Source organism: Triticum aestivum, chromosome 6A (genome assembly GCF_018294505.1).
Source record: "Triticum aestivum cultivar Chinese Spring chromosome 6A, IWGSC CS RefSeq v2.1, whole genome shotgun sequence".
Classification (NCBI taxonomy): domain Eukaryota; kingdom Viridiplantae; phylum Streptophyta; class Magnoliopsida; order Poales; family Poaceae; genus Triticum; species Triticum aestivum.
Window position 1 is genome coordinate 60,029,839 of NC_057809.1, and position 9,055 is coordinate 60,038,893.

Genomic DNA, 9,055 nt, shown 5'->3' on the forward strand with positions numbered 1-9,055 from the left:
ACAAAACACTTTTATTTTAAGAGTGTTTTGTGAAGTTCAACCAAAATGTCACACCGACAACGTTGCTTGATTGCTTGATCTTAGTGGAACTGCACAAGGGGAGATCTTACTTCCTATCCGTTAAGGCGAATTTGGTTCAGATCTTCTTCTTGTGAGTTGTTTGAATTCCGCATCATGAGAGGTCAGTACTAGCCTTCTTTCACATGATTATCCAATGTGCTTTCATATGTTGTGCTACTTGTACGATAATGTTGCTTGATTTTAGTGAACTGCACAAATGGAGACAAGACTTCCAATCTGTATTTGCACCGTAATATCCCATTGAGGTAAGATAAGGATATTTCACAACTGTTGGCCTGTATTTTGCCACTTTCATCTGAAAATTAAGTTTAGTACTATACTTGTGCTCCCTAATTGACATGCCAAAAATCTTACATTGAAGGCGAAGCTTGTCTGTTATTGAACCAAGTGATGAAGGGGAAGAACAAGCGGAAGAAAAACAAAAATCAACTTCTGGTGCTGTAATGAAGCACTGGAACTGTGATGACACAAATAATGATATAGTTTTGCATCTTAATTTATCGCTATGGCTGGAACGAGCAATTGTTTTGCCACTGATTTGATGCCACTCTTAATGTAATATGTAATTATCTCAACTTGTGCAAACAGGGACCTTCTTTGAAGATACCATATATTTTAGTGGAACTACACAAGAAGATGTTGGAAACATTAAACTAAACAAGGAGTATATAGTAAGCATGGCCACCACCATAGATAGCAACGGATGGTTCCGGAGAAGTGCTTCATCTGTATGCTCTACACAATAAGCCTCCTGACAAAGGTTGGTACTCGTCCACTGATTTCATCCATATGATTGAGCTTTGTCATCTCTATTGGTGTTGTGCTACTGTTTAGATACTATCATGAAAAAGTGGTATTGTCCTTGAGAAGTGCTTCATCTGTGCTGTTTTAAATATTTCCTTTCCTTTTTTTGAGCAAACAGGGATGCTAGCATTTAGTAGTCCTCTTGTCTTTGCACAACAGGATCATCTTCCTCTGAATAAGAATATGGAGTACGTGAAGTGACTAGTTCCGATTATGCCAGGATGAAGAAGCCTTGTCTATCTTCTCATCAGAAGGAGTAGTTAAAGGATGGTTACATTACTCCCCACATGACCAAACTAACTTCAGCTCAGAAGGACTGAAAAATCTCCATCATTTTGCTGTGATGCGCGAGTACAATGTTGTTCTAGGATTCTTTCTAGTGAGTTCCATTTTTCTAAAAGTGTGCTCTACATGGACCATGTAAGTGCCTGTTGAAACTGTCAATTCATAGTACAGTTTGCTTTATACTAATCACTTTTTTGTATTTGTGCAAACAGGGGTGCTCAGCTTGATTTCGATGGGAACTGCATAAAATGTTCATGAATACATCGAATCATTCATTTCCACCACAAGAAAGGAGGTGCCGATAAGTTCAAGGCGTTCCAACATATAAGGGCGAAATCATACAAGCTACGCGTGAATTTTGTTGATTTTGGTGGAACTGCACAAAAAGAATAGCTGGTTTATTTAGCACGAGGTGCCATGTCAATGTCCGAACTGATGGCAAACCCTGCCCATTCCACAATCATAGGCATTTGATATTTTGGAATGGGACAACCTTGTCAAATTTTGCTCATTGATTTTAGCAAGACATGCGTTTGATATTTTCGAATGGGACGCCCTTTGCTGTCAACAGCGTCGATCACTTTTTTCTTTATTCTTTAGTTGTGAAGTAAATATTGCCTCTGACATGTGAGTCGCTGAGATGCATAATCATCGATTGTTTTGAATGTTCTCTATGAATTGCCAGGCCTGTGTGTTTGATTGCAATGTACAGAAACGCTAAAAAGCTGCTCAAACTCTTTGTACTCGTTCTGTTCCTTTTTACTTCACACATTCTGAAAGTGCATACTTTTTTGTATAAGATTGGTCAAAGTAGAGATACTTTGACTGCAAACAAAACTTGTATGCAGACTAGAAAGGACCGGAGGGATTACATGTGAAACTGCTGCAAACGAGGTGATCACCCTGGGAATAATGCTAGTACGTATTGTTTTGCATGTTCATCCAATGCCAGTGATACAGGAATTCGAACTAATCGAAATAAATTCATTCATACACGGACGGATTTCATATAAACTTGCCGAATTTCATTACATTTCATACATTCTTCAACTAAAAAGGGGTGCACTGGAGGTATAATTAATTAACCGAAGCTACCCATCTGTGGCCCGCTGAGCCGAACAGAAGCTTCAGTGACTTAACTGCAGGTGCAGTTGCGTAACTGACATGTGGCCTGTTAGGCCCACGTGTCAGTCAGCCAACTACACCACAAGTTAAGTAGAAGCAGCGATCTTCTCCAGCGCAGCACTCCGACTCCACATCGCCGCCAAGAAGCTAATCGTCCGTCAATGGTCAACCCGCCTAGCTTGGCTTCAACCGCAGGGTAGCAGCGGTGGCCTTACTTTGACCCGAGCGGCAGCGACCTACCGTGTTCTACTCTTCCTTGTTTTTTGTGTGGCGCGGCCTCGTTGGCAGCGGGGCGGGGCCTCGGCGGAGCCGGCGATGTCCTCTGCCTCGTTGTTGGCGGGGTGGGGCCTCGGCGGAGCCGGTGGTGTCCTCTGCCTCGTTGTTGGTGGGGCGGAGACTCGGCGGAGCAAGTGGTGTCCTCTGCCTCGTTGTTGGCGCCGTGGGGCCTCGGCGGAGCAGGGCCTCGTCGATGCCAGCGGACTGGGGACTCGTCGGAGTCTGCATTGTCCTCTGCCTCGTCCTCGGTCTCGCCAAACAGCGCCTCGCCCGCTTCATCACCCTCTTTGCTAGCCTCTTTGTAGGCGTCCGCAGCCTCCGCCACCTGCATGTGGTACCGCCAGCGCTCGGGGCGGCCCTTGCGGGCGGAGCGTTACGAGTCGAGCAGCGCCTCCTGCTCCGCCTGCTCCATGGCGATCTGCTCCTCCACCTGCAGGTGCTCCTCGAGGAGATGGTGGTTGTAGGAAGCGTCGGCTTGCGCCTCCCGGAACTGCTCCTCACGCATCTGCCTCACCCTGTCCATATATTGGGCATGGGCCTCGCCGATGGTCATGGTGCAATGCACCGGTGAGGATGGCGCGAGGGACGGGGTTGGCGCCGGATCGTCGACTACCATGTTCTCCATTGGGACGTCGTCGTCCTCTGGTTGCCTGCAGGCCAGCCGGTCGGCAGTAATGGCTGCCATCTCCTTGTGGTCCATCGTCTGCCTGTCCCGAAGAGCACTGGAGCGCAAGGAAGCCATGGTGGGCAGTAGTGGTGTGGACAGGAGAACGGGAACGGATGCGGATGATTGCGGCTATGGCCGGTGCAACAGGTTATATAGCAATGGTGGGCGGGCGGAGGGACGGACGTGTGGCGCCGGAGTAGCCGCCTCGGCAACCGCGTATCATTAATGTGGGCGGCAGATGGATGGACGGACGACACTTGTGTCATTTGAAGGCAGAGCAATCGCTTGCACCGGGAAGCGGGGAGGGCGGCGCTGACTGTTTCGGGCGGAAAGTGTGTGCGGGCGAGGAGATGACTTTACTTGGATGATGACAATGGGGACCCACTAGGTCCATAGCCTCACGTACGCAAGTGCCTCCTTATTATATATATATATAGGACTAATTTTCTATACTCCCGGGAGTATGTACTCCCATCTTCGATATACCCTGTAGACGCATTAATTATACCTCTATCATTCTCAATATACTTCGTTAAATATTCTAGGATATCCCAATATGAGTTTTGTGGAAAAAATATCATTTTTGACGTACTTTTTGCGATATACCTTTTTCACATACGAACAAATCAGTATATATGTAAACCTTTAAAAATATGTAGACTCACATAATTTTTTTCATGAAAACCATTTTAAGGTATCTAGTAGTTAATAATGAAGTATATTAAAAATAATAAAGAGGTATAAAATGAGTTTCATGAATACTGATTATTATTTTTATTATTTTTTAACATAGATGAATCTTTTATATCTTTTTATTATTTTTTAACATACTTTATTAGTAATTATTAGATACCCCAAAATGAGTTTCATGAAAAAATTCAAGTGAGTATATATATTTTTAAATGTTCACGTATATAATGATGTGTTTCTACGTGAAAAAGGTATATTATGAAAAATACATCACAAATGCTATTTTTTCAACAAAACTCGTATTGGGGTATCTTAGAATATTTAATGAAGTATATTGAGAATAATAAAGTGGTATAATTAATGCGTATATGAGGTATATTGAGGATGAGAGTACATACTCCCAGGAGTACAGAAGAGGAGTCCTACATATATATATATATATATATATATATATATATATATATATATATATATATATAAAATTTATTTTGCTTCCTCCTGGTTTCCTGACATCACGGTCCCACACCATTGTCAACCTATGTAGTACTCCCTCCTTTCCAGTTTATAGGGCTTATCTCAAAATTTTAGTTTTTCCATTTTATAAGGCTCAATTTGGTTGTTCCCCATCACATGTTCAGACTTCAAGGTCCATTAAATCATTGAATGCAAGTATTAAGAGAAAACTGACCAATGCATGCACTTTATGCATGCATGCATTGCAATTAATGCATTCGTAAACATAATTTTTTTGAGGAAAACAAGAGCATTAATTGGGTGCTTTTGCAAACTACAAAAAAATATTCCACCACTCATCATCTACCTTGGTTCGTGAGATTTTTGAATTGAGCCTTATAAACCGGAAAGGGGGGAGTAGTCAATAAACGAGAGAATTGCACAAGAAGCGGCCGACAGTTGGGACCAAGCAGCTCGAGCAGTATTTGTGTTTTTGAGGTGTGAGCACTGCAGAGTTTTTTGATGTTTAGCCCAGATATTAATTTTTCTCCTCTGAACAACAACGAAAACATCGCTGCAGGTATTAACTGGGCTGGTTGTGGCCCGTCTAGGCCAGGCCAGAAATCCGGCCCAGATATTAATTTTTTTCAAGCTGAAAATGGCTAGCCCAGCTATACTTTTTTTAGGAATACCCAGGCAAGGTCAAGTTGTTATTTTCCTAGGAGGGATGCGTTAGGCTTAACAAGAAAATGGGCTTTAAGAAATAATAAATGGGATGTAATTATAAAAACTGGGCAGTAACTATAAATAATGCACCAAACATGTGATTACTTTATAAAATATTATTTTTGGATATTGAAAATTTTAATTTCATAAATTGTTGCGAGCGCAATGTTTCGTTGGATTTTTACTTAATATAAATTTATACTGAAACTTTATTTAATCTGACTAGAAATTTCGGGATAAAAATATTTCGGATCCCATCAAAATGTGGGAAATTTTATTGAATTCTGTTTTGAACGGTTGGTTGAAATGGGTTGTACTTTTAACAAACTGTAAATGGGTTGTAGTAATTCCATTAGAATTCAAAAATGGGCTACACATTCTTGCAAATCTCAAATGGGCTATAAGTTCTCTGCCACACACTTCTGGCCTAACTAAGTTGACGCGTCCCCTAAAAATAGAGTTGACGCGTATGCAAGGCTTTGTCAACTTATAGTCAACACACGGTTCTAGCAGCAGTGGCCGTTGGATGTCCATCCAACAGATGTCGTGCTTCTTCTTTAATCTCGGATATTCTAGCTTCACCTGCCAAAAAATGATTCCTCCCCCTGACATCTGGGGCGCGCCGTTTCGGAAGCTGACCTATGGGCTTACTAAGTTGACGTACCAAGGGCTTTGTCAACTTAGTCAATATAAACGATTCTAGCTGCAGTGACCGTACGATGTCCATCCAAAGGCCGTCATGCTTCTTCAACCTCTGGTCTTCTTGCTCCAGCCGCCCAAAGCAGCGCTGGTCGTGCCACCTACTCCTGCCTCCCACGGCTGGGTCCACGGCAGCCACAAGGAAGTGCCTCCTTATTACGTGCAAAATAATTATTCCTCCACCTGACAGCGGGGACCCACCGGACGGGCCACCGTGTTTCACGAAAAAAATGATTCGCCCCTTGACTGCTGGGACCCACGAGCTACATCTTCGCAGTCAAGGAAGTGCGTCCGGGAAAAAAACGATTCGCCCCCTGACTGCTGGGACACAGCAGCTACACCTTCGCACATAAGGAAGTGCGTCCGGGCAAAAAAACAAAACGATTCCCCCCCTGACTGCTGGGACCCACCAGCTACATCTTCGCAGGCAAGGAAGTGCCTGACAGTCGGGACCCACCTAGTCGAAGCATACGTAGCGTTGTCATTCTGGTCGCGAACGTGTATGTACATACTGGTCGATGTAGAGGCACGCACGTGTCGTAGTAGAGGTGCGCACGTGTCGTAGTAGAGGCGCGCACGTAGCATGTACACGTACGTACAGCGGCCAGGGTGCAAGAAAGAAAATACGACCACATATGTGTACATACGGGAAGGGTCTCGAACGCCTACTCGCGCATACGTACGGCCAGGGCTCATGTACATGGCTGGGTCGGAACGGAGAAACAACATCATCGTCGTGTTCATGGGGAGGCAACGTAATGCATCGTGTTCATGGGGAGGCAACGGAATGCGTCGTGTTCATGGGGAGGCAATGGAATGCGTCGTGTTTATCGGCAGGCAACAGAATGCGTCATGTTCATCGGGAGGCAACGGAACACGTGGGAGCCAACCAGCTGGGTCAGAACGGAATGCGTGGTCGTGTTCATCGGGAGGGCTTGGACGGAATAGGCGATGGAAAAGAGGCCTGGCATACCACAGAATGGAGGAAACAGACCTCCTACGGTCGACTCGGGGGTCCTGTTGATCGGGAGGGGTGTGGCGTACCGCAAAACGGAGGAAATGGACCTCCTATGGTCGAAACGGGGGTCATGTTGATCAGGAGGGGTGTGGCGTACCGCAAAACGGATGAAATGGACCTCCTACGGTCAAAACAGGGGTCCTGTTCATCGGGAGGGGTGTGGTGTACCACAAAACGGGACTCCACAGGATACTGTTCATCTCCACTGTCGACCTCCTCCAGCCTCCACGGGCTACCGTCGACCTCCTCCAGCCTCCACGGGATCCTGTTCATCCAGCCTCCACCACGCGCTACTCCACCGGCTACTGTTCAACCACCCCTCCACCATCTACTGTTCATCCAGCCCTCCACACCACGGGGTCCTATTCAACCACCCCTCCATGGGCACCCCTCCATCGTCTACTGTTCATCTAGCCCTCCACACCACGGGGTCCTGTTCATCCAGAGGCAATGCCGCCGCTCACTATTCATCCAACCCCCCTCCCGCAACACTCACTGTTCATCCAATCGATCGGCTTCAGTTAGCAGCAGTAGCAAAGGAATCGCTCGATCGGGTTCAGTTAACAGCCATCGATCGATCACTCGGGTTCAGTAATGTGTAGCCTGCAGTGCAATCGCTCGGGTTCAGCTAGAGCCCAACGCCTCGCTCGGGTTCAGTTAGAGCCAACGCCTCACACACATGCGCGTACGTGTACGAGAGAAATGCGCATCGCTTGGCCCTCGACCTCCCACCGTAACCGGGAACTCCCCGAAATTTTCCTCGCCCTCGCTTCTACCACGGTTTTTTCCGTCATGGACGGCCCAAAGAATGTCATGCAGCTGCGTCTCCAGCACGCCTAGGACAAAAAGCCCATTTTCTGTCATGATATTTTGTCATAGAAGTAGGAGCCCACCACATCTATGATGATACCGGGTTTTGTCACAATTATCGTCATAGAAGTGTCATATGTATTGTTGGAAATATGTCCTAGAGGCAATAATAAAAGTGTTATTATTATATTTCTTTGTTCATGATAATAGTCTTTTATTCATGCTATAACTGTATTATCCGGAAATCGTAATACACGTGTGAATACATAGACCACAATATGTCCCTAGTGAGCCTCTAGTTGACTAGCTCGTTGTGATCAACAGATAGTCATGGTTTCCTGGCTATGGACATTGGATGTCGTTGATAATGGGATCACATCATTAGGAGAATGATGTGATGGACAAGACCCAATCCTAAGCATATCACAAAGATCGTGTAGTTCGTTTGCTAGAGCTTTGCCAATGTCAAGTATCTCTTCCTTTGACCATGAGAGCGTGTAACTCCTGGATACCGTAGGAGTGCTTTGGGTGTATCAAACGTCACAACGTAACTGGGTGACTATAAAGGTGCACTACAGGTATCTCCGAAAGTATCTATTGTTTTATGCGGATCGAGACTGGGATTTGTCACTCCGTATGACGGAGAGGTATCTCTGGGCCCACTCGGTAATGCATCATCATAATGAGCTCAAGGTGACCAAGGTGTTGGCCACGGGATCATGCATTACGGTACGAGTAAAGTGACTTGCCGGTAACGAGACTGAACAAGGTATTGGGATACCGACGATCGAGTCTCGGGCAAGTAACGTACCGATTGACAAAGGGAATTGTATACGGGGTTTGATCGAATCCTCGACATCGTGGTTCATCCGATGACTTCATCGAGGAGCATGTGGGAGCCAACATGGGTATCCAGATCCCGCTGTTGGTTATTGACCGGAGAGTCTCGGTCATGTCTGCATGTCTCCCGAACCCGTAGGGTCTACACACTTAAGGTTCGGTGACGCTAGGGTTATCAGGAAGACAAGTATGTGATTACCGAATGTTGTTCGGAGTCCCGGATGAGATCTCAGACGTCACGAGGAGTTCCGGAATGGTCCGGAGGTAAATTTTTATATATGGGAAGTTGTTAAACGGGCACCGGAAAGTTTTGGGGTCATACCGGTATTGTACCGGGACCACCGGAAAGGTTCCGGGGGTCCACCGGGAGGGACCACCCCTCCCGGGGGGCCACTTGGGCTGCGTAGGGATAGCAGCCAGCCCCTAGTGGGCTTGGCGCGCCCCCCCCTTGGGCCCATGCGCCTAGGGTTGGGGGGGAAACCCTAAAGGGGGCGCACCCCCCTTGCTTGGGGGGCAAGCCCCCCACCCCTTGGCCGCCGCCCCCCCTAGGGTTTTCCCTAGAGGGCCGGCCCCTCTTGCCC